This window comes from Branchiostoma belcheri, unplaced genomic scaffold (genome assembly GCF_001625305.1).
Source record: "Branchiostoma belcheri isolate BF01 breed outbred unplaced genomic scaffold, Haploidv18h27 scaffold141, whole genome shotgun sequence".
In the NCBI taxonomy this organism is placed as follows: Eukaryota; Metazoa; Chordata; class Leptocardii; order Amphioxiformes; family Branchiostomatidae; genus Branchiostoma; species Branchiostoma belcheri.
In genome coordinates, this window is record NW_017802836.1 from 36,602 (window position 1) to 44,101 (window position 7,500).

General features: G+C 43.7%; 1 protein-coding gene across 1 annotated transcript in view; it reads right to left on the reverse strand.

The window, feature by feature from the left end:
* LOC109464851 overlaps positions 1 to 4,099 on the reverse strand; it is a 10,498-nt gene extending 6,399 nt beyond the window's left edge. The window contains exon 1 of the mRNA XM_019761940.1: positions 4,066 to 4,099. The gene's annotated coding sequence lies outside the window, so the exon portion shown is untranslated. The remainder of the gene's footprint in view (positions 1 to 4,065) is intronic.
* Between the last annotated feature and the right edge of the window lie 3,401 nt (positions 4,100 to 7,500).

Genomic DNA, 7,500 nt, shown 5'->3' on the forward strand with positions numbered 1-7,500 from the left:
GTGACAGGCTCTTAGTCAAACATACAACCTGACAGAGTACGTGCCATGCCTACTGATATGATTAAGTCTAGAAAAATGGGTCGACTGTTCTGTACACCTAGCCTCTAGCAGGCTTCGGGAGGCGGTTGGAAAGAGTAGAAATTCGCCAAATAGACAGATAACATGCCAGGGGAGTTGGTCCACTAGAGAGTACAGTTTGCCGCACCCGATACTGTACTCTTCAGCGGACCAACTGTCCTGGCATGTTATCTGTCTATTTGGCCAAGCTTTACTCTTTCCAGCCGCGTCCCGAAGCCTGGTAGAGGCTATGTGTCCTGTACACTTGTGTTTTCTCACGATAGTTATGAGAAGGTAAACTATACTCCTTTAGCAGACCAACTCCCCTGGCATGCTGTCTGTCTATTTGGCCAAGCTTTACTCTTTCCAGCCGCCTCACGAAACCTGGTAGAGGCTATGTGCCCTGTGCACCTGTGCTTTCTCACGATAGTTATGACAAGCGAAGTTGTTGACGGTTCCTGCCTGACCCCTTATTTGTCGGCTAACCCAATGAAGGATGTCACAAAGCAGGGCAGTGAGGGAAAAAGTCACAGCCTTCATTTTCTCATAAAATATATACCTGAGGTATTTGCTGTTTTGCGGTAATTTTATATGTTTGGAAGGGTAACACAAAGGAAAGGCACAGACGAAAAGCCAGATGGCTTTCAAAAGTTATATGATTTACCTCCCCCAGAGGCTGTTGGTAGTAATTTGAGCTAACTAGCCTGTCAGATAACTATTGAAAGATGTCTAAAAGCAGGGTAGTAGAGAAAAAAGGTTCGGGTGTTTCTCCTAAAATCTAGTTCATCTATACATACATGTTATTGTTTGTGTTAACTGTTTAGACTAAGTCTTCTATGACAAAGGAGACACCAGCAATTTCGGCCAACAGCCAGACTGTTTTTGATACAATGGCACTCCCTGCGTCTCCAAATTCTGTGGTCGGGCATATTTGGCTGCTCCCTGAACCTTTACATACCGTGCATAAAACCAAAGCGGTGGGGAGTAGCGACAGAAAACAGGGCATATGATTAGCCTCCACCAGGCCTTTCTACGGGAATACGGATCGTAGAATTCGGCAAAAAAGAGAGTAAAATTGGCCAAGGAAGTTCGGCCGCGGGGAGGTAGTTTCGTTCCCTCATAGTCAAAACCGAAGGCGGCCAAACTCCTCCGGCAAATATTCTCCTATATATAGCCAGCGTAGTTAGTCAGGTAGAGACTAGCATATGATAGAAAGTTTACATCCACTCAGTCTTCCCCACCAACCTCTGCTTGGAGAGTAGATTCAACCACTCAGATGCTGCTGGTAAAGTTTGAGCTATCAAACAGGCCTGCATACGTTTAGGGCGTTTGTAGCAGTGATATTCACTCTATGACTTCACTCTATAACTTCAACAGATGTTTGCTAATGATATTTCAACCAGTTGACTGCCTTTTTCTGACTGCCGACCCATTGGGGTTGTTATTCACACATGTCTTTTGTAATCTTACCAGCATTAACACAGATGTTTTTACCATAACCAAACAACTTCAGAGTCTTTTCCTGTTTTCTCAGAAATCTCTAATCTGGCAGATTAGCGTTTTGGCCGCACCCTTAAGCTTTACGTACCGTGCCTATGGGACGACCTACCTACTCAGAGGATGCTGGTAATTTGAGCTGCATAATTTTAGGGCGTTTTCAGCCATAATCACCAAAAAGCATGTACCTACCATTAGTCACTCAAATAGACTTATAAAACGATATTTGTTTCAACCACTAGTTGGCTACATTTTTTCTGACTCCCAGGCTGTTATCCATGTATTATATTTATGTCTTTTGTGATCAGTACCCGACATTAAAGTATACGTTTCGACAAATGAAAATTATCTTGCTTGACTCTTAATACTCTGACGGGCGTGCAATGGCACTCCCTCAGAACCCTGTGATCGGGCAGATTTGGCTACTGACATACCTGCATATATTCAAAGCGGTTTAAACGCATGACTGAAGACTCTAACTACTTATTCCCGTACTACGATTACTCGTAAATTTTAAAGATCAACAAGTCCCACAAAACGCACCCGGTTGAATAAGAAAGAATGCGAAGACAATCTGCCTTGCAAAACAAGGAGTAATTGGTGTAAGACAACTTTCTCAATGATGAATTTCGTAGATACGATCAGAATGCGATGTCAATACAGTTTTTTTAAAAGCGTAAGCAACAGAATTTTCCGTCTCATGAAAACAGGTGGCCCGGAATCGTACACACTTCCCCTGGTGGTATGTCTAAACAGATCCGGCTGATCAGGAGCCTCTAACAGGCTTCAAAAGGGACTGGAAAGAGTAGAAATTGGCAAAATAGACCGGCAACGTGCCAGGGGAGTTAGTCCGCTAGCTAAATGTGCACCGAACGGCAAACTGTACTCCTTTAGCGGACTAACTATGCCTTTACTATGCTTCGGAAGTGGCTGGAAAGAGGCGACAAATACTACTTTAACGGACCACCTCTCCTGGCATGTTATCTGCCTATCTGGCAACTTACTACTCTTTCGAGCCGTGTCCGAAGCCTGGTAGAGGCTAGACCAACTCCCCTGGCATGTTCAAGTCTGTCTGTACTCTTCCAGCCGCTCCTGAAGCCTGGTAGAGGCTAGGTTTTCAAAACGTCTCCTTTCTGGACTCCGTCAGTAGACACCACGCCCCCTTTTGGGTCAACAAACCCCCACCCCATGAATTATTCCATGCATTCTTTCTACGCCTAGCCGTGACTTGACAAGCTACTCTACTGCACTGTAAGCCACCATGCACTCCAAATCTTTCACTTCGTGAGATTTTACACAAGTCTTGTCGTAAATACCGATAACACTCTGCACTCCTTTAGCAGACCAACTCCCCTCCCCTGTCCTCCTCGTCTATTTGGACACCACGCCCCCTTTGGGTCAACCCCCCACCCCCATTCTTTCTAAGCCTAGCCGTGACTTGATAAACTACTCTACTGCATGTAAATCTCCCCATGTATGGGCACCACCATGCACTCCAAATCTTTCACTTCGTGAGTTGTTTACACAAGTCTTGTCGTAAATACTGATATCACTCTGCCAATACACTCTGCCCTTTTTCTGACCAGAGCACTCTAAGTGGGGCATGGGGGGATAGACAAACAAGAGACTGTTTGTTCTGTGTCACTGCGTTTTCAGGTGTGTTCTAATATCCGACCTTGGTGTGATTTTAGCTGTCTTAGTATTCACAAATAATACTTGGTCTACTTTGAGTTGTAGATAGACGACTTTTAGACAAAACTGTTCTAATTATCACTCAATTACTGTGTTTCTGACGGGGCATAAGTAGCCTAAACAATGGAGTCCCTTAATTTGTCCCATTTTGTAGGCGTGGCCGGTTTAAAGGTACAACACCTTGCCGCCATTGTCTGTCTCCTGTAGTGTGACATGTCGCAGACACGCTGGCGTTTAGTACTTTGTGTAAACCCCGAGGCAAGTGCCCTCGCCAACTGGAGCAAAATAATTTAATTTCTCCAGGTTTAACCCAAGAAAAAGGGAGACAAGACCGGTTCAGACTAGGCTGATCTAGCTGAACTAGTAAAGACTGCTTCGAGTGCAGAGAGGCATGGATAAATAAACTAGTCCACCATGTGGGCTTGAAACTAGAATATATCAGGTCGGTGTACTTTCATCCATACCATTAACATTGCCAGTCGAAAGAATCCAAATCATTATACCGGCAAGTATCTACACTATTCTGTATCTAGGATCCACCGTTAAAAACCCTTCTTATCTAAAAAGGCAAACATCACAAGTGGTAGGAGGGGTTACCTAGCCAAAGAGCAAAAACAGAACCTCCGTCGTGTGAAGAAAAACAGCCATTTCAGCAATACGTTAACCATGAACCTGACATTTGCCACACTTAACAACAGTAGAGTTCAACTCCACATAGGTACCTCTACATACATAGCAGATATGGGGACAATGTTGTGCACATACTATTAGTCAAGGACACTAGCTCAAGCCTAGAGTGTGCGCAGAGTTACCACCCACCTTGCGTTCAGTGTTGTCTCTGCTGTTCAGCTGAAAGGCGTGAGGAGTGAGAGAGTGGTGTCTGGGGCGGCGGGCTGGGCTCTTAAAACACCCAAACAACCTGTCATACCGGTATCTCAACCGGCTCGACCAATCAGGGAGTCAGACGGCAAGGTTAACTTAATATATGCAGACATGACAAATATGGGCTTTCGTGACGCTACCAAGGTGATCCCGTAAGGGGAGGGGGTGTGGCTGCCGCACCTGTGGTTTTAAACGCCGTTCGTCTCACTAAGATTCTATCAGAATGCTGCAACTCTCACTGTTTGAAATAAAAAGTAAATGTAGATGTAGTCCCGTAGCCTTTTAAATGCTGTAGGAATTGCTAGTTCTATTATAATAGTAATGTCTAGGACATGGTATTAGAAAGCCCATCCCTCTCTTTTCGCCGCCTTTGCGGGTATAGCTGTGTGATAATCCGTGTTAAGTGCATTTGAAAGGGCACAATGTCTAGCCAGAAATACCGAGGAACGAACCCGTGACCCCTTGATCTCGTATCCGCTTGCCTAGCCACTTGGCCACTTGGAATAAGAGCTAGTAATAACAACGTACTCGACGAGGCCTCCTTTTAGCTTGAACATTACCTATTGTACCCGGAACCGTACCTATAGTTCCATGCACCTTAATGTTAAGTTCAGGCACGGTTTTGAATAGTCTCCGCGTATTCAAAAACACAGATGTGCCCCAGGCACGGTTCTGGCTATGCGTGGACCATCTAGGACAGTGCCTGTGCATGGTTCTATGTGGATATAACATCGCCAGTATTGTAGAGTGTAGACTTGAATTTGTCGACGTGGGAAAGGCACAAGTAGTCGCGTGTACGGTACACATGACTTAGTTTTTCACTTGAGACTTTGTATATTGACTATGTGACTAATACATTGTTGACAATGTGACTTACTAGTCCCTTGTTGCTGAGGACTGTCTGAGTGTCGGACAGAATGTTTCTCTGTTATTGGCCTCTAAAAGTCTCCTAACAACTCTTTAGTTCTATAAACTACACTTCAACAACCGCGACGTCACTGGCAATTTGCCGCACCCCTCTTAAGCTTAAGTGACATTGAGTCACTCAAAAATGTTTTACTCACTGAGTGGGCTTTCCCCCGGAAAAAACAACATTATCCTTTGTTTTGGGTGCGGCAAGCAAATACCTAAAGACAATATACTCGATTTTCCTCTCTTAAAAAACAGGTGTATGTGCTGTCAGGAAACAATATGTCATGCGCTTTATACTGAGTGGGCGTTTCTCCGGAAAGCAACCTTATCCGCTTTGTTCTGGGTGCAGCGATTAGATTTACAGATTTCAAATCTGTTTAGGAGAATGCAGGAAATCTCCAAATGTTTACGTGTGGGGTGGGCTGAGAAAGCATATACTCTATTGTCTTATATTAGAGATATTAGGTTCTCTAATGCGACGGATGTAGTAATATAATACCGTGGGAGTTACGCCTCTCCAACGGTGGGGATACAGCTCTTCTTCCGACCAGAATAGCCTCTATAGTATACCCGGCTTCGGGAGGTGGCTGCCTCTACCAGGCTTCGGGAGGAGGCTGCCTCTACCAGGCTTCGGGAGGAGGCTGCCTCTACCAGGCTTCGGGAGGAGGCTGCCTCTACCAGTCTTCGGGAGGAGGCTGCCTCTACCAGGCTTCGGGAGGAGGCTGCCTCTACCAGGCTTCGGGAGGTGGCTGGAAGTTGTAGAAATTGGCCAAGTTGAGAGATAACATGCCAGAGAGTTGGTCTACCAGAGAGTACGGTTTCGGGTGCGGCATGGTATCAGTCTCTATTTGGCCAACTTCTACTCTTTCCAGCCACTTCTGAAGTGAAGCCTGGAAGAGGCTACATCGCACTGTGGATAATTAGAAAAATTGCAGTTCTATGATTTTATTTTTGACTCAAGTTTTGTGTCTTCCTGCTAACACCAGTTGTATGTACAGGTTGTGCACCTATTAAAACCAATGTAAAATTAGAACCAGACGGCAGGCCGTTTCACATACTTGTCTTTGATTTTATGTCGATCTAAATTTTGACATGAATGAAGTATCTTCTTGAGGTTAAATGATAAGTAAAAGAACTTTATTTGTAGAGCAAATTATAACAAAACTTTGCGTTACGGTATGGTGATTTTAATTTTTCTTTTACGTTACAATTAATCTAGTTTTTCTACTTAATTGATGATTAGAAAAATTCAAATCCTGCTGGTTATTCATTATCAGGTGGTAGGACCACGCCGTTCCAAGATGGCGAGTGTGTTTTGAAGAGGAAGAACTCGGTGGGTAAAATTCGCCTTGGAAGACGCGCTACGTCCGTTTTTGGTGGTGAGTTGCACTTAACATTGTCCTCTATATTCTCGTTATCATTGTAAGTGAACGTATTGCAAGAAAACGTAACAAAAACACAGAAAAAGTGTGAAGTATTTACTGCGACGTTTCCCTGGCTTTACTTCTACACTTAGTAAAACGGCCGCTGGAGGGCGCCCCTTTGCGTGCGACTAACTTTAAGTTAGTTTGATAGTGACTTTCAGTAACCTGGGTGTCAACCGATTTTATGTGATAGGATAGTGCAGGAATGTGTGTTCTATGTAAGTAGTGGGCGTTTGGTCAAAAACAACAAGCGATACTGTAACAGTATTATATAGCATTTAGAAACTATAATTGCTTTTCCTGTAGCAGACTAAGGAGATTGAAAATCTGCTTTTCAAGCTCAAAAAGCAAACTGAACTTTTAACACCTTGCAAACTATAATTGCTTTGCTGACATGTTCAGGTGGAAGTCTCCACCGATCATAAGAGCTCGCACTCGCACGGCTGTCAAACTGGGACCCTTATCTGTTGAACTGCCCTGTAGCAAGTTTGAAAAGCTACAAGGGGAGCTTAAGATTCTACGGCTCCCAACTGTGGAATAACTTGTCACTTAAGCAACGTCAGACAGTGGGGCTGGTACAATTCAGTCAGGAATTGTGATGGTATGAATGTATACGGTATAGTGGAAAATGAGTGAGTTCCTTTGTTATATGTCATTTTGGATTATGTCTTTTTCTTGTAATGTATAACGTTTGTCAGTATTTGTATTCGTACGCCCAGCACTACCTGAAAAACAGGTTTTAAAATGTAACTTGAGTGTATTTTGCTGGTAAAATAAATACATGAAATGAAATGAAATGCTTATCGGAACATATTGGAACCAGTCATCAAATAATGTAAGAACATAATCTTAGGTAACACATGGAGTTTAAGATACACTGTGTGCAGGACTTTACACTCAAGAAAACCGAGATTTACAATAAACGACAAGTTAAAAGCGACAAGGCGAAAGGTTATAATTAAGTCTGATAATTTCCTGCCTACAGCATCAAATGCGAAAACCAACCTTTACCGGACTTCATGGAATTTATCACTTT